The sequence below is a fragment of the Armigeres subalbatus genome, chromosome 2 (assembly GCF_024139115.2).
Source record: "Armigeres subalbatus isolate Guangzhou_Male chromosome 2, GZ_Asu_2, whole genome shotgun sequence".
In the NCBI taxonomy this organism is placed as follows: domain Eukaryota; kingdom Metazoa; phylum Arthropoda; class Insecta; order Diptera; family Culicidae; genus Armigeres; species Armigeres subalbatus.
The window spans coordinates 302,170,647-302,195,775 of record NC_085140.1 but is presented as its reverse complement, the minus strand read 5'-3'; the positions used below and the strand labels follow the sequence as shown (position 1 = coordinate 302,195,775).

Genomic DNA, 25,129 nt, shown 5'->3' with positions numbered 1-25,129 from the left:
AAAAGGAAGAAGATAGAAGGAGAAGGAAAAAAAAGAAAGAATAAAGAAAGAAGAAGTAAGAAGGAATAAGGAAGAAGTAAGAAGGAAGAAAGAAGAAGGAAGAAGGAAGAAGAAAGAAGGAAGAAGGAAGAATATAGAAGAAGAAGAAAGAAGAAGGAAGAAGGGGAAGAATGAAGAAGGAAGAAGGAAGAAGGAAGAAGGAAGAAAGAAGAAGGAAGAAGATAAAAGAAGATAGAAGAAGAATGTAGAAGAAAGAAAGAAGAAGAAAGAAGGAAGAAGGAAGAAGAAAGAAGGAAGAAGTTAGAAGAAGGAAGAAGGAAGTAGAAAAAAGGAAACAAGAAGAAGGTAGAAGGAAGAAGGAAGAAAGAAGAAGGAAGAAGGAAGGAAGAAGAAGGAAGAAGGAAGAAAGAAGAAGGATGAAGAAAGAAGGAAGAAGGAAGAAGGAAAAAGGAAGAAGGAAGAAGCAAGAAGGAAAAAGGAAGAAGGAAGAGGGAAGAAAGAAGAAGGAAGAAGGGGAAGAAGGTAGAAGGAAGAACGAAAAAGGAAGAAGATAGAAGGAGGAAGATAGAAGGAAGAAGATAGAAGGAGAAGGAAGAAGAAAGAAAGAAAAAAGAAAGAAGAAGTAAGAAAGAATAAGGAAGAAGGAAGAAGGAAGAAAAAAGAAGGAAGAAGGAAGAAGAAAGAAGGAAGAAGGAAGAATATAGAAGAAGAAGGAAGAAGGAATAAAGAAGAGGGAAGAAGGAAGAAGGGGAAGAATGAAGAAGGAAGCCGGAAGAAGGAAGAAAGAAGAAGGAAGACGATAAAAGAAGATAGAAGAAGAAGGTAGAAGAAAGAAAGAAGAAGGAAGAAGGAAGAAGGAAGAAAGAAGAAGGAAGAAGTTAGAAGAAGAAGGAAGAAGAAAAGAGGAAGAAGGAAGTAGAAAAATGGTAACAAGAAGAAGGAAGAAGGAAGAAAGAAGGAAGAAGGAATAAGGAAGAAAGAAGAATGAAGAAGGAAGAAGGAAGAAGGAAGAAGGAAGAAGGAAGAAAGAAGAAGGAAGAAGTAAGGAAGAAGAAGGAAGAAGGAAGAAGGAAGAAAGAAGAAGGATGAAGAAAGAAGGAAGAAGGAAGAAGGAAAAAGGAAGAAGGAAGAAGCAAGAAGGAAAAAGGAAGAAGAAAGAAAGGGGAATGTAAAAGGAAGAAGGGAAAAGGGACAAGTACGAAGGAAAGAGAAAGAAGGAAAAATGAAGAAGGAGAAGGAAGAAGGAAAAATAAAGAAGGAAGGAGGAAGAAGGAGAAGGAAGAAGAAGGTAAAGGAAGAAGAATGAAGAAGGAAGAAGGAAAAGGAAGGAGAAGAAAAGAGGAGGAAGAAGAAGGAAAAAGTTCTCTTTTCACATCTCCCTTCTCACATCTTACTTCTCATTACTCACGTTTCATTTCTCATCCTTCGCTACTCGTAATTTGAGGTTAATTTTTTTTAACTATTCGGCCAAACGGCATTCGGCCAGACGGCATTCGGCCAAATGGCCTGACACCATACTATGTATAAAGTGCAATATCACAAAATAAAATTCAAAATCGAAATTATGTGTTTTTTTATACAATATAAGAAAAGTTCAATTTGAGGATTTTTAAAAAATATTCGTCTGCTTCCCGTGCATTTTTTTTTTCTCAAATATCATCTTTCGACTTCTTCGTCTTCATGTAACCTTTATTCGCCAATTGCCTTTTCATAATTAACACCAAGTGCAATTTTAGTGCCACACAGGAATCTTTCACAGAAATGAGAATAAAACTCATTTGTCTGCCACTCATTTCATTATGACAGGGTGAATATGCGAGATAACTCATTTGTCTTCAAACTTTTTCAATAATTCGTTATGCTACATGTTGAAAACTGATATCACTGCTAACTACTTTGTCAAATCCTAGTGGGAGCTATTTTTTTTCTAGGGAGGGCTAAGCCACCCCTAGTCCCCCCCCCCTTATTTACGCCAATGCAGTCTAATCTTTTCATTAAGCTCTCCAACAGAAAAAAAAAATACAAAATCAACGCCAAAAATGTCCGTACAATGCTCAAAATGTTGCTTAAAGTGTCCAAAACCTTATTTTAATCCTTTGTATGTATTTTTTTTGTTACAATTACGCTCTAAAGACGTCTTTCCATTTATTTTGCCGGCTTTTTTTTGTTGTTTCTGGGGAGATATTTTTCATCACTAGAACCTTCTCAAATTGGTTTTAGTTCTGTACCGTGTGTACTCGAACTTTCTATACGAGGACCCAACAGATTTTCAATAGGGTTCTTGTCTGGAGATTGGTGATGGTGAGGTTGAGGGAGCGTTGATTCTGCATTTTTCACAAAACTCTGCATGTGCTAAATATTGATAAACTGACGAATCATTGTTTACTGGACAAATTTTCTAACAAGCCTTCAGTGTACGGATTTTTTTTGGCGTCGGTTTTGTGGCTTTTTCAAGTAAATAATTTTAATTTATTGATTGACCATACTTTTCGATATTTCAAGTAACAGCAAAAAAAATCGATGTAGGTAATTGATGACTAACCGTACTGTCACACCACATCAACGCATTATTACATCTATCGCCACTAACTAAGACTAAGGTTTTGAGCCATATATCCTAACACTGAATCAACAATTTGACGCCACAATACACGGTTCGAGATCGCATCTCTCCATCCTCGAATACGCCCCACACTCGCCAAGTCGTGTTGCACCTGGTCTGCCCATCTCGCTCGCTGCGCTCCAAGTCGTCTCGTACCTGCCGGATCGGAAGCGAACACCATCTTTGAGAGGGTTACTGTCCGGCATTCTTGCAACATGTCCTGCCCATTGTACCCTTCCGGCTTTAGCTGGGTTTACTGGGTTCGCCGTAGAATTGGGCGGGCTCGTGGTCCGCCACACACCGTCTTTTTGCACACCGCCAAAGATGGTCCTAAGCACCCGTCTCTCGAATACTCCGAGTAGTCCTCCTCGAGCATTGTCCATGATTCATGTCCGTAGAGGACAACCGGTCTTATTAGCGTCTCGTATATGACACATTTGGTGCGGTGGCGAATCTGTTTTGACCGTAGTTTCCTCTGGAGCCCGTAGTAGGCCCGACTTTCACAGATGATGCGCCTTCGTATTTCACGACTGACATTGCTATCAGGCGTTAGCAAGGATCCGAGGTAGACGAATTCCTCGACCACCACGAAGGTATCCCCGTCTATCGTAACACTGCTTCCCAGGCTGGCCTGTCGCTCTTGCTTCCGCCCACAAGCATGTACTTTGTGTTTGACGCATTAGGCCACTCTAAGCTTATATGAAAAAGTGAAAAGTCAGGAATTTCAAACCTTGCACCCTTAAATGACAGTTTGGGGGTCCCAGAAGCTCCCCTGAAAATTTCAGCTCATTCGGTCCAGTGGTTGGCATGCGCAAATGGCTCAAAGTTTGTATGGGAAAAGTGATCCAAATGTATGAGGAAACGCAACCGTTTCAGTTTTTTACTTCTAGGTGGCGCTGTAGTCGACGGATTCCTGTTGTGGACAAAATGTAGAACCTTTTTTATATAAGGAAACATGAACTATTCTGATACTCAACGACTTTTTTAGTGCATAGAATCTTCTGGTCAACTTTGAAGGATAAACCATTTTTATACATGTGCGTCCACTTGAACACGTTTTGTATTTAAAGCAGATGAAATATTTGAAATGAGAATTCTTCCATTAGGGCGAGTACTTGATTGTCGTACTTTAATGATCCTGGCTATAACATTTTTTTCAGTCAAACTTTGCTTGAAATGCCGAACAGCACCTAAAATGCATCAAATTGCAAAAGTTTTGCGAGTATTTGTTGTAAGACAGTTGTAATGATCGCATACTAAAGACCTGAAATCTGTTTTTCCATCAAGATCTGTTAGCCCACCAATATTATAAAATATTCAAATGAAATACTTCAGAAATATCTAAAAAAAAAACGAGTCTTCGGAATATGAGTCTGTTCGGGAATTGAATTAAAATGGATTGAAGGTCCTAAAATACCTTTGACAATAATAGGACAAACCGGCCAAAGCGGTCGCTGCTATTGCCTGAATATCTGCGAACATTCGTAGCTCTGCTGTTTCACCACAGACACTAAATTTTTAATTCGACTTCACAACGCTTACCGACGTTTGAACCTACTGAACAAACGAACGATAGATACAAACTGGTTCTTTGTCTTGCCTCTCTTCAACACGTGTTGGAATGCGAAATCCGTTATCATCAAATTAAAAAAAATAAGACGATTATTACAATATATTCTAGTACCTATATTCATTTTCCGGGAAATTCGGGAAATTGATAAATAAATCCCGGGAATCCCGATATTATATAAGTTATATATTTTTCAAACAACAGTTTTATTTTTTATAGCGTAATTTTTTAACTGAATAAAACTAAAAAGTTATCAACACTTATACCTATATTAATTATTTATTTCAACTGCTAGGCCTTCCTTTATAACAAGGCGAGTGCAACCTGGAAAATTTTGCCTATGCTGTTGAACAACTTTGAGAAGATATTGAAGCTGTTCTTCATTTTTTGCCAGTTTTCCACAAAAATCTTGAACTAGTTTAACCCCTCTTTCAGCACAGTCATTCACTACCAAAAATGAATTAATTAATTAATGAGCAATGTCAAGCAATCGATCCAAATTATTAATGAAACTAGACTCTTGCTCTTTCTGTTTATCTCCCGCGTGAGAAGATTTTTTTGATAATTGCTCGCATTTTGTTTAATAATTTTAGGAGCTTAACAACAGCATTGTAGTGTTGCATTAGAGGAATTCTACATGTCTCCCAAAAAATTTGAACTTCAGTTACTACAGTTTTAGCAGCTGGTTTTATACTCAAGTGTTGATTTTTCATTATAAAACGCATCCGACCAAGCAACTCACCGTTTGAAGGCAACTTTACACCTTTAAAACTTTCAATTGGGACAACAAGTTCCGTACTTAATTCTTCCTTAGATTTTAAATTCTTTTTATGTATTCCACTTGCACGATCAAATATCACTTCACAAAAGCAAGAAGCACATTTTTCTTGCAGGTTCAGTGGTTTTGGAGATACAACGATTTAAAGAGTGAAAAATTAGTTACGTTATATCGAGGTATACCTGTAGAAATAAAGAGCTTTTATTTGATTTGTTAATACAACAAATAGGCCTAATGATTTGGGATTTACAATTTTATGAAAAATTAAAATTCCTGAAATGATCGATTTTTCTGAATACCCTATATTGAAATTAATCACCATAAAGGGGAAATAATAAAATGGTCCCAATATTGTTCTATAAGGAACGATTCTACCAAATATAAGGTAATTTTGAGAGATCATATCAATAATGTTGGAACTGGATGGTTGTATATTTTTATTTGAGGCTAACAAAATAAATGGAAGAAGTACTTAATTTATTTCGTGTATTTACATTCACACTTCGAAAATTGAACTCTACACTATAGCATAAACCAAACCTGACCAAATTTTGAGTTCTTCAATTTATGTCAATTTTGAGTAAATTTTTTTAGCGTTTTAACTCGAATATAAAACGACGCCAGAAAATTGCGAGATTAAACATCGAACAATATCCCGGATGTGTTTTTCTACAAAAAAAAAAAGATCCCCCCTCCTTGCCCCCCTTATTCACCCCCTCCCTCTCTAGCTACACTACTGTACAGAGTACGGAGGTATTAACCAATAGGATAATTTGCATTTAATTTGCGACACCGAATACGCCTGCATCGCCGCCGCAATGGTCGGTGGTACGTTGCTCTCATTTTAAACACCCCTGGGGGACACGCTCGAAACCCTCGACTTTGGATGCTTATAACTTGGCCAATTTCAAAGGGATTTACATCCGGTCTTCACCAGTCGCTTCCTTATATAAAAAAGGTTCTACATTTTGTCCACAACAGGAATCCGTCGACTACAGCGCCACCTAGAAGCAAAAAACTGAAACGGTTGCGTTTCCTCATACATTTGGATCACTTTTCCCATACAAACTTTGAGCCATTTGCGCACGCCAACCACTGGACCGAATGAGCTGAAATTTTCAGGGGAGCTTCTGGGACCCCCAAACTGTCATTTAAGGGTGCAAGGTTTGAAATTCAGGATTTCATGCATTTTGGGCCAGTCTATTGACGCATGCACCACCAGTCCAACTTTTGTTGCTTCACGTTTCAGGCGGGTGCACAGTTCTCCCACCTTTACAAATGTTCGGCCGACAATGTCCATGTTATTCGCGAAACAAATAAATTGACTGGATCTGTTGAAAACCGAACCCCGGCTGTTACACCCGGCTCTCCGCATTACACCTTCTAGCGCAATGTTGAACAACAGGCACGAAAGTCCATCACCTTGTCTTAGTCCCCGGTGCGATTCGAACGAACTGGAGTGTTCGCCCGAAATCTTCACACAGTTTGCACACCATCCACCGTTGCTTAAATTTCCCATCCACCATCCACCGTTGTCCATAATTTTCCATAGCTCTACGCGGCCTATACTGTCGTATGCCGCCTTGAAATCAACTAACAGATGGTGCGTTGGGACCTGGTATTCGTGGCATTTTTGAAGGAATCACCGTACAGTAAAGATCTGGTCCGTTGTCGAGCGGCCGTCAACGAAGCCGGGTCGATAACTGCCCACGAACTCATTCACTAATGGTGACAGACGACGGAAGATGATCTGGGATATCACTTTGTAGGCGGCATTTAGGATGGTGATCGCTCGAAAGTTCTCACACTCCAGCTTGTCGCCTTTCTTGTAGATGGGGCATGTAACCCCTTCCTTCCACTCCTCCGGTAGCTGTTCAGTTTCCCAGATTCAGACTATCAATTTGTGCAGACAAGTGGCTAGCTTTTCCGGGCCCATCTTGATGAGCTCAGCTCCGATACCATCCTTACCAGCTGCTTTATTGGTCTTTAGCTGTTGTATGGCATCCTTAACTTCCCTCAAGATGGGGGCTGGTTGGCTTCCATCGTCCGCTGAACTGACGTAGTCATCTCCTCCGCTGCCATGACTTTCACTGCCTGTACTCTCAGCGCCATTCAAATGTTCCTCGTAGTGCTGCTTCCACCTTGCGATCACCACACGTTCGTCCGTCAAGATGCTCCCATCCTCATCCCGGCACATTTCAGCTCGCGGCACGAAGCCTTTGCGGGATGCGTTGAGCTTCTGATAGAACTTGCGTGTATCTTGAGAACGGCACAGCTGTTCCATTTCCTCGCACTCCGCTTCTTCCAGGCGGCGTTTCTTCTTCTGAAAAAGGCGGGTCTGCTGTCTCCGCTTCCGTCTATAACGTTCTACGTTCCGCCGGGTACCTTGCTGCAGCGCGAACGCCCGCGCTGCGTCCTTCTCCTCCAGAATCTGTCTGCACTCTTCGTCGAACCAATCGTTCCGTCGACTTCGACCCATATACCCGACGTTGTTCTCCGCTGCGTCGTTAATGGCTGCTTTGACTGTATTCCAGCAGTCCTCAAGAGGGGCCCCATCGAGCTCACCCTCTTCCGGCAACGCTACCTCGAGATGCTACGCGTATGCAGTGGCGACATCAGTTTGCTTCAGTCGCTCTAGGTCGTACCGCGGCGGTCGTCGGTACCGAACATTGTTGATGACGAATAGTTTTGGGCGCAGTTTAACCATCACCAGATAGTGGTCAGAGTCGATGTTAGCGCCACGATATGTCCTGACGTCGATAATGTCGGAGAAGTGCCGTCCATCAATCAGAACGTGGTCGATTTGTGATTCTGTCTGCAGTGGTGATCTCCAGGTGTACCGATACGGGAGGCTGTGTTGGAAGTAGGTGCTGCGAATGGCCATATTCTTGGAGGCGGCGAAATCAATTAGTCGTAGGCCGTTTTCGTTCGTCAGCCGGTGAGCGCTGAACTTTGCAATAGTCGCTCTAAACTCCTCCTCTTGGCCAACCTGAGCGTTCAAATCTCATATGATGATTTTGACGTCATGGCTTGGGCAGCTGTCGTACTCACGTTCCAGCTGCGCGTAGAATTCGTCCTTATCATCATCAGTGCTTCCGGAGTGCCTTTCTTCCGTTTTTCTTCTTTCTTTTTTTCCTACTTTCTTTTTTTTCCTTCTTTCTGTTTTCTTCCTTTCCCTTCTCCTTCTTTCTTTTTTCCTTCTTTCTTTTTTTTTCCTTTCTTCTTAATTTCTTTCTTTGTTCTTCTTTCTCACTTTCTTCCGTTTTTCTCCTTTCTTTCTTCCGACTTTATTTCTTCTTTCCTCCTTCTTGCTTCCTCTTTTTTTTTTCCTTCTTTCTTCCTACTTTCTTTCTTCTTTTTTTCCTTTCTTCCTTCTTTCCTCTCTCTCCCTTCTCTCTTTCTTCCTTTATTCTCCCTTCTTTCTTTCTTATTCCTTCTCTCTCTTATTCCTCTTTCCTGTTTTACTTCCTACTTTCTTTTTTTCCTTCTTCATTCTTCTCTTCTTTTTCCCTTCTTTTATCCTTCCTTCCTTCTTTCTTCCTTCTTTCATCCTTCTTTCATCCTTCTTTCTTTCTTCTTTCTTCCTTATTTCTCTCTTCTTTGTTCCTTATTTCTTCCAATTTTCTTCTTTATTTCTTCTTTCTTCCTTCTTTCTTCCTTATTTCTCTCTTCTTTGTTCCTCATTTCTTCCATCTTTTTTTCTTCTCTTACTACTTGCTCTCTCTTCCTTGTCTCACATCACTTCTTACTTCTTATTTCTTCATTTCCACTTCTCACTTCTCACTTCTCATTTATCTATGCTCACTACTCCCAACTGGCATATCACTTGTCACTATCTACAACTTCCATCTCATTTCTTGTCTTTTTGTTCTTTCGACCTTTTGTCCTTCGACCTCTTGACCTTCGACGTTATGACACATATTCGACCTTTTGACCCTACGACCTTTTGTCCTTTAGACCTTTTGACCATTCGACCTTCTGTCCTTTCGACCTTTAGTCGTTCGACCTTTTGTCCTTTCGACCTTTTGTCCTTCGACCTTTTGACCTTCGACCTTTTGACACAGATTCGTTAATTATGGTGATGTTTTGGCTGCCAGTATTGCTCACCAGTAACCAATATTGATCAAAAATTCCCAAGGCAAGGTAGTATTACTATTTGAGAGTACAAAAACGAAAAAAAATATGGAAATATCTAAAAATATTGTTTTTGACTTTTGACTACGATTTGTGCTGAAATACTCCTAAATGCAGAGTTTGGATGGAAGGCGCTGTAGCCAGTGTATTGAAAGTTTAGTTTCCCATACTAGTTTTCATGCAAACTTGAACCGGCTTGTGCTCAACCAGTTTTTGTTCAAATCGGTTTTTGGGGGACACTCGGAGCATGGGATGAAATCGAATGAGCGTGGTGGAGCTGGTTCATTTTTTGAACCACCCTATTAATATTCTTTGTTTTTTTTATAAATACGACACCAGTATACGTCAGTTTTTATTGTACCAATACTTTAAAAGCTTTGTTTTGGTACTCAACTCACCTTCACCTTAAACGAGGATTAATTTGACTTTATTAGAAGAGTCGGTCGAAATTTAAAGAACTGCAGGAAAAGCATGTCGGTCTCCTATGTCACATGTTCTATGCTAATATTATCCTCGGTATAAAGCATAAAACTAACAAAAGCATAAGATTTTTCTGACTACCATAAATAAAACTGTATAGGTTTTAGTGCAAACGTGAGAAATTAATAATAATAAAATACTGAAGCAGAATCTTCACAATGTCCGCTCCACTACGTCATAAGATACTTCACCACGCTAATTTGCCTCAAGCAATAAAACACAAGTAGGTATGTATAGTTTATTTTCAAGTAGCGAGCACTCTGACTTTTTTATTTCATGTTGTCATATCAGTTACCCATCCACTCAATTAGCTCGTGTAGTTATCATAATAGCCCCTTTCACGCGATTTCTCTAGCAGCGTTACTAAAGAATCGAGTGTTTCTTCTCCGGTCGGCACAATCTGCGATGGCGGAAGCACGAATCCATCCCATGATTCTGAACCTGGTCGTAGCTCGTAGGTGTAGGCAATTTTACGTCCAACGTTCCGTAGGCCCAGTCCACACTGGCACCACTGGCCGGGTAGATGGCATCATAGATATTGCCGTACGTGTAAAAGGTGCCGTAGCGCTTCGCCAAGGATGTAATCGTTGCATTGGCGATTTGGTCCAGGTCGTTGTGGTTCGGAGTGTGCTCGCCGGTGTGCCCATAAGGGAACAGAAGCACCTGGGAGTACGAATGGAACGAGATGTAGGTTTGGATTTTGCCTTTTAACGAGGTGACAAACTGGGACAACGATTTGGTTTCAATTTCGGAAAAGGCGTACGGTCCCCCGTATGTATCAGATATGCAGTTGCTACTGGTTCCTTGCTCAGCCCAGTGGAAGTCCCAGTTACGGTTGGGGTCAGCTCCGAAACATCCTCCAGGGTAAGGAGTACGAGTCTTCCTCCAGAGACGATCTTTTGTGTGAGTAAAGGCGTATCCATCTGGATTTACGCTCGGGAACACGTACCAATCGTAGTTTTCAGCGATGTCGCGCACTTTCGGATCATGACTTGTTAGCAACTCGTTGAGAATGTACGTGACAGTTGCCGGAGAAATCCATTCACGAGCGTGTATGCCTCCTTCTAAAAACACTCCAGGGTTACCCGATTTGAAAGATACTTTCACACCCTTGATCGATCGGTTCTCATAAGAATGGCCAGCTTCTAGAAGTTTTACCTGGTCATATTGAAGAGCCAGATTATCCAACCAAGAATGAATGTCGTCCAGCTCGTAATACTCCTTGAAATCGAAAGATCCGCTAGCTCGCTTAGACAACATCCGGAATTTTTCGTCGTCAAACAACTTTTGCATGTTCATCTCCAACAGTCGAGTGTGAATGCCTTCATTACGCAGCACTTCACTGAAATCCGCCAACTTGTGTGGAGCCACTACGATATTGAACTTTGCTCCCACATGGTCACCTCTTTTCAGGAAAATTAAGCTATCACTTGAACGTTCCAGATCTTCCAGTAGCTTCAGCTGATTGTTGGATGAGGGAATCGCTTCGTAAACCCTATAATGATCGTAGCGGGCAACCTCATTTCCGTGCGTCGTCACTCCAAAACATAGGAAAATCGCAACAAACGTTTCGACTATCGAAAGACCCATTTTCCGGAGATATCAGTTACACACTAAGTTTTTTAAAGTCCAATAAGTTCCCATTTATAGCTCACCCCGTGTAAGTCACTGAGTGGGAATACCTTTCAGGGAATACCTAATCCTTCACATACGTATTGATTAAAATAGTTCCCATAGGCTTGTCGAAAAATATCAATCTCAATGGCAAACTATTTTTATGGCATCTTTATCGCATCATTGCCGAATGCTTAAGTGCTTACCAACACATAGGGTAATACGACCCATTATGGAGGGGTTAAGCATCGCTTCCATACCAAATTTATTAAAAAAAAAAACTTTAAAAATAAACTGTTTATCTTTTTCTCATTGCGGCTGTCGAATAGGGTGCTCTTATAGCTTTTATTTCGTAAACATTAGGCCAATTTTGCTAAACTTTATGTTGTTTTGTTTTTATTACAATAAAACAAACTACCGCAATAGAAGGACGTAGCTGCCTATCCTTGCGATATTTTTTGAAAGTCAGCCCTATTGTTGCGGTATTTCCTGTATTTCTGATGGAGAGCGATACCCACAGCAATAGGACCTTAGCACTACCGCAATAAAAGGCTCAAGGGACGAAATATGTGAAGGAAAAATGTTGATTTTTCACCATTTTGAATGGAATTTTGTTGGAAAAAAAGTTAATTTAAAGGGTTATAACGGATCCACAATCGTTTTTGATGCTATTATATCCAGCATGGACTATTTTAACACTACCACAACATTAGGACATACCACAACGATAGCATGTTTTACCCTAATTTGGTGATTTATTTTTACCTTGCTTGACACTCAAAGAATGTAAGTTTTATTAGCATCAAGATTATACCACACTTCAGAGAATGTTTGCAAGGGGCCATCCAGAAACCACGTGGTCATATTTTTGAAGATTTTCAACCCCTCCTCTCCCCAAGTGGTTTATCGTGGTCATTTGGCAGACCCCTCCTCCCTCTCCCTTATGACCACGTGGTTTTTTTTTCAAGTACAAAAAGTAAGAAAAAACCTTATGTAGCTAAAACATATGAATAATCCGTTCAATTTTGAAGATGGACAATGTTAACTGATTCAAAATCAAACTAAGCCCAACATGGAAATTATAAATTTTTATGAATTCGAAAATTTTGATGATGTTATCATGTTGTAATGTGTTTCAGGTATTAGGATATCTAGAACTCGCACACCTTCGATGCATCAGGAGGATACAAAAAAATGTGGACTCGCGAATATGTTATAAAAAATTCGAGAAAAATTTGTAATGGTTTAGAAATTTTCCAAAATATCCCTATATTTATTATTATTTTTTTTTTAATTTCTTTATTAGTGATTTTTTTTTAATAATTCACTTTAATAAGTTCATCACTGAATATCCCTATAGATCCTAAAAGTATTTGGGACCTTCCGTAGCTCTGGAGGTACTGGAAATTCTTAAGATATTAACCTCAGCGAAGCATCTGAACTGAACTCTTACAACAAAAAGTTTATCAGAGAATCACAAAGTTAATATGTAATCTTAAAATGCAAGTAAAAGCTCTTACTGTTGTTTCTTTTGAATAGCATTCTTGTAGAAATTCCAGTATTGCTTTCAGAATCATCAAATTAGTTTACCTTCCAATATTAATAGGTTTTTCTCAGGGCATACAAGTTTTATTCAGAATCTCAAAACTCTCTTCATTATGCCATGATTCTATGATTCTAATCAGAACCGTAACACAATATCCTTTATATTCCTTTGCCTGAATTATACAGTTTTGGCTTAAAATGCAAGTTTTCATTTTGAATCTACATTCTTTAATATCCTTTTGGTATTTTACAGTTTATTGTTATATTTTGGTATTTAACCCTTTCAAAACGATGTAAAAAGGATTTTACATACATATTTAGGGTTTTCCACTCGATCTCGATGCAAAATTTCCATAAACAATTAAGAATTTTCCACAAAACAAAAATAAATTAACACTTTTAAAACTAAAAATTGCGAATTTAAAAGAATAATTTTTCATAAAGAAATCATAATTTTCCAAGGAAAAAATACAAACATCCCATAAATAAATCAATATTAGAAATAAATAATATCAAAATTTTCCACAAAATAAATATTTTATTTAAGAAAAATTAAAACCTTTTCACAAAAGAATCAATAAAGAGCATTGAAAAAAAGAAAATATTCCATTGAAGAATATAAAAAAGCAATAAAATTGAGCATTTTTCCATAGATTACCCCTTTTTCTAAAGCGATTTAAGTTCATTGGCATTAGGGTCTGTTCAAATGTTACGTAACGCGAAAAACGTTGTTTTTAAGAACCCCCCACCCCCTCGTAACATTCTGTAACAAAATTTAGAACTACCCCCATCCCTATGCGTAACGCGTAACAAATAAATTTTTTTGAAAAAATCTTGTTTTTGGTAGAATCTGAAACACGATACAATAAATTATTATTCATTGTAGATTTTATGCTATTTAGAAGGTAAAAACTATTATTTCAATATTTTTTTCTCTATGCACTTAATTTGTTACGTGTAACAATATCTCGAAGGACCCCAACTCCCTATATTTTGTGTAACAAATCGTAACAAAAGTTAGACAACCCCCCACCCCCTACTGCGTTAGGTGATATTTGAACAGACCCTTAGTGTGTCCTGTACGAAGGCGGGATAGGACCACCTGCTCTCGGCGGCTTCGTTGGTCGTTCCCAGGTAGAGTGGAATTCTTTATCATCCGGCAGTGATTCCTTTGCCGAAACCAGTCATTGGCCCAGGCTGTGGAGATTTCTGTTTTCACCCAGTGTTTCGCGTCTTTGGCTGGTACTTCCCGGATCAGAAACCGATTGTTTCTTCCGAGGTCTGCGAGTGTGTCAGCGTATTCGTTTCCACTTATCCCCGAGTGTCCTGGGATCCATATAAGGTGGGTGTTGTTGTTTGCAACGGTGTCTATGGCCTGGACCCAGGGGTGTTTATTTCTTGGTGATTCCAGGGCGGCCAATACACTGGCCGAGTCCGATGCTATTAGCGTGCTTCTGGTTGTTGGAAAGGCCATGGCCCGGAAGATGGCTGCTGTCTCAGCAGAGAATACAGAGCATTGATCCGGCAATCGATAGGAATCGTCTATTGTGTCTGATGTGATGCCAATACCGACTCTGCCACCTGCCTTTGATCCATCGGTGAAACGGATTTCTGCATCCCGGTACTTAGTCTCAATGTGGTTTCTGAATAGTGTTTGCGCTTGGGTATTATTGGGGTTCTTTTTAAGGATTCTTTTCAGTGCCCAATCTACTTTGGGGCTACTTTTATTCCAGCTTCTTGTCCCCAGTCGGCGGAGGCCTGCAATTCTGGGGATCTTCTTCTTGCATAATTTATCCAGAGCTTCATTTGCTAGGTCCTTCAATCTGCAGCTGTTGTCATTTGATTTGGTACGCTCCAAGTAGCTAACCGCCTTGTTACAGAGGTCGGCTGTGGCTTTGTACCGAAAAGGTAGTTCTCCCGCCTCGGCACACGCTGTGTCTGCAGGTGTCGATGGTAGAAGCCCTGAGATGATTCGGATAGCCTTGTTGTGTGTCGGGCCGAGAGTTGAGATGAATTCCTGGAGGTTGAGAGCAACTAGTTCCAAGCCGTAAAGTAGTCTGCTGTTGATTACTGCATTAGCCACTCGCAGCAGTGTAAGACGATCACTTCTTGATCTCTTTCTTGAAACACTTTTCAGAATATTTATTCTAGTTTTACAGTCGTTTCGGACTTGATTGTAATGGTCACGGAAATTCAATCGCGGTTTTATCTGTCAGCAAATTCCCTTGTTGGTCGTTGCACATGACGGGAGATGGCGCTGTCTTTCTCCGCACGCCATTGACAGATTCATAAAACCTCCGCATATCGTTCTGCTACATTTTTCCTGAGCCTCACTAATAACTTGTTACTTGTCTTCTTTCTTCTTCCTGCGGTGGGTTCGTTTTTCGGCTGCTCTTGCTTCCTTGTACCGATCTCTATTCGATCGGGTACCCGACACCAACATTCGGCTTCTGGCAACGTTCTTCTCGTCTGTCACTCTCTGACACTCCACATCGAACCAACCTGTCCTGGGTCGCCTCTGTGCAGTGCCTACCACTTCTCTTGCTGTTGTGCTCACTGCTCTATGGATCGACTCCCATAGATAGTTGATGATGTCGCTAACGTTGATTGCACTTATCCGTTCGTCGAGCTTCTGGCGGTACTCAGCCGATACTCCTTCCGCCGACAATCGCTGGATATTGTAACGCATCGTTCGCTGTGATCTTTCGTTCGATACAGTTGACAACCGTGATCGAATTTTACTGACAACGAGGTAGTGATCAGAGTCAATGTTCGGACCTCTGAATGTCCGCACATCGATAACATCCGAGAAATGGCGCCCATCCACCAGAACATGGTCTATCTGGCTGCAAGTTTCACCATTTGGGTGTCTCCAGGTGTGCTTGCGGATGTTCTTTCGTGCAAAGTAAGTGCTACTGATGGCCATCCCTCTGGCAGCAGCAAAATTTACTAGCCGTAGGCCGTTGTCATTGGTAGCAGAGTGAAGGCTCTCCCTGCCGATTATGGGACGGAAAAAGTCCTCTCTACCGACCTGAGCGTTAGCGTCTCCGATAACAATTTTCACGTCATGCTTTGGGCACTCTCCATAGGCTTTATCAAGACATTCATAAAACGTGTCCTTCACGTCGTCGGATTTATCATTTGTCGGTGCGTAAACGTTGATTAGGCTGTAATTGAAGAATTTGCCCCGTATCCTGAACACACAGATTCGTTCGCTAATGGGTTTCCACCGCATCACTCGCTTCATCTGCTTGCCCATCACTACGAAACCAACTCCATGCTCAGCTTTTTCACCGCCGCTGTGATAGATGTTATACTTGAATGCAGTGTTGGTCGTGGGGTCCATGGCTCGGAATTCACGTTCTCCGGATCTTGGCCATCGGACTTCTTGAATAGCAGCCACGTTCACTCCAACCTTCTGCAGTTCGCGAGCCAGAAGGCTCACTCGTCCAGGTTCATTTAGGGTCCTGACATTCCAGGTACCGAGTTTCCAATCATAGTCCTTATTTCGTTGCCGGGTCGGATGCCAAAAATAACGTTCTCTTTTTCTTCTATCTCCATTTTTCGTGGTATTTGAGAGGCTTCAGTAAGCTACCTTACCGGGGTCGCGTTACCTACATCGCCATCGGTGGGGCTGCCACCTTAAGTATAGCTGACGCGATACAGCATTTCGTTAATCAGCCGCTGGGTACCAGGCAGACGCTGTTTGAGCCGCAGCTCCTGGTGATCAGACGCTCGAGGCGTACCTTCTCACTCTAGCTGATGTCAGAAGGACAACAGTGCCCAGGCCGCACTACCAGCTAAGTACAAAACACTTAGCTGGCGGTCTTTTGTCATCGGACGACCCGTGGAAGCGTGAGATAAGGACTTGTGGGGACCAGAGCTCTGTTGGGTGCTCCTTCCTTGATGTCAACCCACCATTTTGCAGCCCAATATTAGAAATATTAGAAATAAATAATTATAAAATTTTCCACAAAATAAATAGGGGAAAAGACGGCTTTGACAGGTTTTGTTCTATTATTGGCAGGGGGGTTTTTGTCGACCAAATGTTATGAAATTTGGCCACAATATTCTTTGATATGCAAAGAATATTTAGGCCAAATTTGAGCAAAATCAGTCATAAAAAACCCCCTGACAATAATAGAACAAAACCTGCCAAAGCCGTCATTCCCCCTATTTTATTTACGAAAAATTAAAACCTTTTCACGAAAGAATCAATAAATAGCATTGAAAAAAAGGAAATATTCCATTGAAGAATATAAAAAAGCAATAAAATTGAGCATTTTTCCATAGATTACCCCTTCTTTAAAAGCGTTTGAAGTTCATGGAAAATTTTATCAATTTGATTGCTTTGTAGTATTTTTTAATGGAAATTTGATTGATGTGAAAGAAACCCAGCATTGCCCAGGTGTTGCAAATGACACAATGAATTATTTGCAGCATCGCACTCTAGATCAAATTCCGTGCGTTTGTTCTGTTTTCCTCAACAGCTAGCATAGCATAGCATAGCATATGTGATTGTACAAATCGTGGGTGGCTATACAATGCTCAATTGAGCAATCTACTGTATGGGATTAGTACCATTTCCTATACAGTAGCAGTTGTATACCTGGCCACGTCCTTACAATCACGGAAGGAAGGGAAGGAATGTTAGTTCAACATCTACTAGTGAAGATGCAGGGAACCCATACTACCTTCATAGATGTCTCGGGAAGGATAATTTGCGTTAGTGAATAAGGTGAATAATAAGGAGCTCTATTCGACAATATAGAGCGTTTGTCAATAACAGTATATGCTGAAAAAAATATTAAAATATATTCATCAATTAGTTTACTCACTCGACCGCGCGAACTATCTGCTTACTGAGCAGAAACACGACAAAACAGGCACTGACGGTCGCGCAATGCACAACACAATATTTCGGCAAATCGCGCGATCGTTCTGCTGTCCGAAACAAGAGCCAACACGCACTGAACCAATTAACTTTATTATCGGCCGCGCAATGCAAAACACAAAATTTCGGAAAATCGCGCGATCGTTCTGCGTTCCGAAACAAGAGCCAACTCGCACTTTGTTCTGTTTTCCTCAACAGCTGACCCAAAATTGTATTTTAATGACATTTTACATTTCCCCGTTAAATTCACCAACTTTTGTATATACAAACCCAAAACGAATCGATTAGGAAAAATCTTGCCAAATCAGTCAACCCGTTCATGAGTCAAATCTTCAGGAAGGAAACCTCAACTCATTTTTATTAAATAGAGATTTTGTGGAAAAAAATATTTTTTGTGCAAACAAATATTTATTATGCGAAAATTTTTGTAATTGTTTATTGCTAATATTGATTTATTCATGATAATCTTGTATTTTTTTCGTGGAACATTTTGATTTCTTTATGGAAAATTTTTATTTCATAATTGCAATTTTTGCTCTTCCAAGTGCTAACTTATTATTGTTTTGTGGAAAATATTCAACTGTTTATGGAAATTTCGCATTATTTGTAGAAATTCTATATTAATTTAATACTCATACCCTGATTTCTTTATTGCCAATTTCCTATTTTATTAAGGAAAATTTCTATTTTTTCTTTATTAAAGAGATTTTCAGCCCAGAGCTGGCTAATTTCTAAAAATTTCTAATTCTTCATTGAAATTTTATTTGATATCGACTCGTGGAAGCCAATGCTGCCATACTAAAAATATTTTCTCGGTCACTCTGATGATTCTATCGAATAATTTTCCAAGGAACTTCTATTCCACATCTCAAATATGCTTCAGTCAATGGTCCTTTCATAAGCGACTCATAGAGAAATGAATGTATTATAGACCAATTATTATTCTGGCGTTCGAATCATTCGATTTATCCAATTAACCAATTTATGAATGATGTATGATATAATATCCCAGTAGGTCCATTGGGTTGATATGACTTCAAATTATTTATACAAGCAACTGCAGATTTTTTAGGTTACTAGCTTTATGTACCCGGCCTTGCTCGGAATTGCCAATTTGGTTTGCAGTTTTCTTTTAAAATCGTAAAATGATAAAACCAATTGGTCAACAGGGTAATTGTGTTTACTTATTCATATTTTATCATTTGATTAAAAGAAGGCTTTTGGAAACACTGACTGATTTGGAAGAAGGGATCGTGGGTTTGAAAAGCCTTATTCCAGGCAAACGTCTTTTTTTAAAGAAGAAAAAAACATCCATCGATGCCATATTCTGGGCAAACGCATATTTTTAAAGAAGGGATCACACCAACCATTGCCTTATTCCGTAAATGCCTACTTTTAAAGAAGCAACACATTCACCATTCAGAAGGAAACACATTAATCATTGCCTTTCACTGGGCATACCATTATTCCGATGTAGGGTAACAAATATGATTGTTTTATATCCAGCAAATACTTGCTTCCTATGCAAGATTTTTCTGATGCTGTTCTTAATTATCCCAAATGTCCTTCATGTCGAATGACCTTAGGCCAAATAGTGTCATGTTAATGGCCTGCTACATTCAGGGATATGTCATGTTCAGGAAATGTCATATTCTGGGATATGTATCAGGAAGTATCATTTTTTTTGGGAAATATCATTTCCGTTAGAGTCATTTTGGGGAAATGGTATTACCGGAAAATGTTATTGTCGAGAATTGCTATTTTAAGGAATTTGGGCAATTTGTTTTCAGAGCATTGTACAATGTCAAAGAACCTTGAATGTACTAAATAAGAGGGATTTTAAATTAAATCGTTTTCTAAACAATACCAAACCCTAATAACACCAAATAAAGAATTTGTGTTCCAAATTCGGTTGAAAGCGGCCAAGGGATCAGAATTTACACTGAGTTGATCGATAACTAAGCAATACACCTCCCCACACCCTTCCCTTTTCCAAAGAGCATGCTTAACCCCATATCGTCGCCTCCTTAAGATAAAGGTTTTGTGTTCCAAATTTGGTTGAAATCGGCCTAGGGGTTCGGAAGATACACTGAGTTGATCGATAAGTAAGCAATACCCCTCCCTCCACACCTCCCCTTTTTCAAAGAGCATGCTTAACCCCCCTATCGACCCCTCTGTATGATAAAGAATTTGTGTTCAAAAAATAGTTGAAATCGGCCAAGGGGTTCAGAATTCACACTGAGTTGATCGATAATTAAGCAGTACCCCTTCTCCCGCACCCCCCCCCCTTTTCCAAAGAGCATGATCTACACCTCTATCGCCCCCTCCTTAAGATAAAGAATGTGTGTTCCAAATTTGGTTGAAATCGGCCAAGGGGTTCAAAAGATACACTGAATTGAACAATAACTAAGCAATACCCCTCCCCCCACACGCTTTCCCTTTCCCAAAGAGCTTCTCTAACTCCTCTATCGTCGTCTTCTTAAGATAAAGAATGAGTGTTCCAAATTTGGTTGAAATCGGTCAATGGGTTCAGAAGTTATGCTGGAACATACATACAAACATACATACAAACATACAAACATTGAGTTTTATATATATATATATATATATATATATATATATATATATAGATATATAGATATAATATATATATTTATATATATCTAGAAAAAGAAGATAGATAGAGAGATAGATAGATAGATAGATAGAATAGATAGATAGATTCATGTTGATTTTTTTTTAAATGCAAGCTTCTTCATGTCATAACCTTTTTCATACGCACTACTAGAATTTGATGCATTTAGAACATTTAGGTGCATAAAATGCTAGGCTTCTAAGCCTAAATTATTGCTCTACATTTATTGCTTGGATTTATTTTAAATTCCAAGATCTTCTGAATTTTCAAGAATAATTGTTCTGGAGATGCAAGAGAAACCCTTCAGAATATTGACAAGAAATTCCTCGGAGTCTCCACGGAAAAATCTTTAGGATTTCAACGACATTTCTTCCGACATTTTTTTTTATATTTCCTAAAGAGTTCCGAAAAATGTTCGGTAAAAATTTTGAAGAACTAGAAGAATCCGTAAAAGGATCCGAAATGTATATTTACGATGAAAATTCCAATATACATCAAATTCCGAAGAATTTCTAGTATAAATTAGAAAAAAAATCAAGCTTACTTTTTTAACAGAATCTCTTAAGTTTTTTTGTTTTCAAAATCCTGGGCAACTTTAATGAATTTTCAAAGTAAATTCTTCTAAATTTTCAATGGAAAGTTTTTTCGGTTTCCAAAAGAAATTCTTTTTCAGCAGTTTTTTAATTTCCAAAAGAAATTATTCGGAATATGCTAAAATATTTCAGATGGAATTTCCTAAGATTTTCCAGTAGAAAATCGAAAAAGTTCATCTGGAACACCAATAATGAATTTTCCATGGAAATTCCGATATTTTTACACGTGAAATAACGAAAAAATTGTACTTTGGTAGTACTTGTGAAGGTTGTACTTTTGAAGCATTTCCAGTAGGAATTCCTTAAAAAATTAAATTAAATTTTTTTAAGATTTTCTGATGTGAAAATTCCTTAAAATATCTAAATCATTTCCTGTGCATCTTTGCATGGTAAAGATTTGAAGCAATGTTTAGCTGAACCTACAAAGAAATCAAAACGACTTCCCGAACAAGAATGAATTCCCGAATTTTGGAAGAATTTATGGTGCAAATTAAAAAAAAATGAACCTTGAGAATTCTAAAGATTTATTCTTTGAAAATCCAAAGATTTTTTTGAAGATAATGCCTCAAATAAAAAAAATACTTGGAAAATTTAAAAGAAAATGTGGTAGAATTCACAAAGAGCGTAAAAAAGTATTCCGAAAAATTTTCATTTCAAAATTCCAAATTTGAAAAAAAAAAATCCAAAAACAAAAAAAATCAACGGAAATATCAAAGTGTTTCATGTGGCATAGGCTCTTCAATATCTCTTAGAAATTCAGAAGATTTTTTTTGGAAAATTTAGAAGTCTTCTTCTTCTTCTACGGCTCCATATTCCAACTGGAACTTGGTCTGGTTTTCAACTTAGTATATTCTATTAGCATTTCCTCAGTTATAAATTGAAAGCTTTTATAAGCCAGCTATTGTACGAATATATATCTTGTGTAGCAAGTACGATGGATACACTATACCTAGGGTGTCGAAAATGTTTCCCACCCGAAAACATCCTAGACAGGAACGAGAATCGAGCTGCCGTAATCTGGAAAAGTGACGTAACAGCCATTTTACAACATGCACTTTTCCGGATTACGGCAGCGAGTTCATCTCCGGATTGGCATTCCTACGCCTTTGCTCGCAAGGCTAACTGGAGACTGAACATTTTGAAGTGCACTCCTTAAAATGTTCGAAAAACTTCTTTTGGAAATGAAGAAGAATTTCTGGTGAAGATTCGGAAGAACTTGTCGAAGAAATTCATTAGAATGTAAAAAAAAATGAAAATATGAACATTTTTTTCCACTGAAAATTATATGTATTTCCCACGGGACTGCGTTGAATTTTTATACAGAATTCAAATGGAATTTTTTTCGGAGTTCTAAGGAAAATTTTTCGGAATTCACACTGGAGATGTTTTGTTTTTTTCATTAACAATTTGTAGCGAAATTTCCAAGCAAATTTTTTCATAGAGAATTGTTCAAAAATCATTCTGAATGCCAGCACTTTATCAGGATTGTATGAATTAATGTCAAAGTTTTTACAGGGATTTTTCCTGAATATCCACAAGAACCCACGAGGGACCCTCCTTAGCCGTGCGGTAAGACGCGCGGCTATAAAGCAAGACCATGCTGAGGGTGGCTGGGTTCGATTCCCGGTGCCGGTCTAGGCAATTTTCGGATTGGAAATTGTCCCGACTTCCCTGGGCATAAAAGTATCATCGTGTTAGCCTCATGATATACGAATGCAAAAATGGTAACCTGGCTTAGAAACCTCGCAGTTAATAACTGTGGAAGTGCTTAATGAACACTAAGCTGCGAGGCGGCTCTGTCCCAGTGTGGGGATGTAATGCCAATGAGAAGAAGAAGAAGAAGAAGAAGATCCACAAGAAATTCTTTTGAAGTTTTTTTTCTTAAGATGTTTTCTTGGATTATTGTAAAAACATTTTTCAAAATTGTAGCTGCAGTCCGCTGTTTGTAAAAGTGTCGGCGGCGTGATCCCAAAAACCATCCGAGGCGGAATTTTTCAAAAATATTTTTCCATTTTTTCTTTCCAATTTTTTTTGTGGAAATTGAGACTTAATCGCAACCTGTTTTTTCGTTTACTTCTATATGGAAATAGGATATAAGGCTAAGATGGTCAAATAACGCAGATACTACGTCTTTTTAACGCTGAGTTGAAAAGACGCTACGTGGGCATCTGCCCTAAGTTGCGCTTTGCGTTTCATTAAATGATTAAATCATTAAATTTTAATGATTTGTATTTTTTACACCGCTATTGTTATTCACCAAAAGTTTTTCGTGTAAAAAAACCACGTGGTTGCAGTGGATGTTGAATGTGGTTAAATATCATAGAAAGGTATCAAGGACACGAGACCTGGACGATGCTCGGTCGATGCACTTGAAGTTTTGAAAGGATAGTGCTGCGTACCATCTATGGCTGAATAATACTTGACAGATACGTATTTCGACCTCAACAATAAGACTGGCTTCTGTCTCTCGTACTTGACTCGAATTAACCATCAAGTTACAGTTAAGGTGGTATTAATTGGAATAGTATCATCTACTGACTACTCTTATGGCAAACGAATTTGATTAGTGGATGAACGGCTTCAAGAAAACCTTCTCAAGCCTACTGAAAACATTCGAATTTATTCAAAAATAATAAAATTTAAAAAATCATTTTAAGATGTTTCATGTAATTCGTACTCGATGAAACACAGAAAATCGCCTTTCGTTATGCCACGCACTTGCATGGAATTGATTACGCTCGATAATCGATTATAATTATTATTCGCTTTCCCATCTTCACTTATTTGCTTGCGCAGTTCGACGAAAACATCGAACAACATTCTGAACGACAGGAGAGAAAATACGCAATACGATTCGATCGTGTAGCATGGAGGAAAAGATATTTTAGTTACTAGATAAAGATTGTCGCTTCGGTTGCCTTTGTTCTGCTGTCCGGAACATAGAGATGAGTGACATTTAACGCTCACACACTGATGTGCAATTCGGCATGTGTAATAAATGTTTTCCTTCTGTTCATAACCTCAAAATTGATCGAGTCATCACAATGGTTGCGAAGGAGTCAAAAAATATATGGTAATATACTCATTTTTACCCGAACTTTTCTGAGTAGCACCATCTAGGAGTGTTTGTTTTCCTTCTATCGCCACTCACACATTCGGACGTGAGAATTTCAATGTTGGGTACCAAGCTGTCAAATCGTATGGATTTTCCTTCTTTGACATTAAATGCTAAATTTTAGCACCCCTATCCTCGCCAGCAAAAGGTATTCCGAACAGCGACGACAGCGACAATCTTTATCTGGTAACTAAAATATCTTTTCATGGAGGGGTTGATACAGCTGGGGTGTGAAATAAACATCGTTTTTCCACGACAGAATTAATATTCATTTGACCTTTCGTAGACATTGAGTATTTCAAGGCAAAATTTTCAAAACGACTTATCTGCTTTTGTAAACAAAGATTCAAACGACGATTTGACGAATCTGATAGCTCTCTCACGCAAACCAACACCATCAACAGGTAGCGGAATCCTTAATCTACCTATTGATAGTGTTGGTTTGCATGGGAGAGCTATCAGATTTGTCAAATCGTCGTTTGAATCTTTGTTTACAAAAAGCATAAGTCGTTTTGAACTATTATAATGTATTAGACTAGCGGTGAGATGCGCGATTATAGAGGGAAGGAGGGGAGACTTGATCCCCGGGGAGACTTGATCACCCCGTGTTTTATCAAGAACTAAAGTAGTTTTGTTCTAGCGTATTTTTTTAGTATAGATCCTCCAGACAAATGACCTTTACGTGGTGAGTTATTTTTTGGATTGACAACCTTATTTATTCTGCAGGGCGGTTTGAATGATTTGACCTTTCTAAAGATTTTTTATTGGCCATGCAAAATTTGAACAACTTTTCATAACAATGACCAAATGCTTTCATTTTCACAGCACAAAGCCATAAATATGCTTAATGATCTGTACTGATGAAAATGTCAACATTCCTTCAAAGTTTTAGGATATTTTGGTTTGAAGTTATTGCCTCAATATGGGGACACTTGATCCCCCATTAGTCCCCCATTTAAAAAATCTGAGGGCACCTTTATCTAATTTTATCAAAGCAAGTTCTTGGATAGGGATCTTGACAGCACTCCAAAAAATCGATTGTGTATCAACAACAACAATAATTTAAGGACTGTCATATACATCAGTAAAGTTAAATACTTAATTTCTTAGGGAGTCTGTGCGGAAATCCCGTATGTTTATTTATTTTTGGCTGTGATAAATCGGAAATC

At 38.9% G+C, this 25,129-nt stretch overlaps 1 pseudogene; it reads right to left on the bottom strand.

Moving 5' to 3' along the window:
* Positions 1–9,686: 9,686 nt before the first annotated feature.
* LOC134216633 (zinc carboxypeptidase A 1-like) lies at positions 9,687–11,193 on the bottom strand (annotated as a pseudogene).
* Between the last annotated feature and the right edge of the window lie 13,936 nt (positions 11,194–25,129).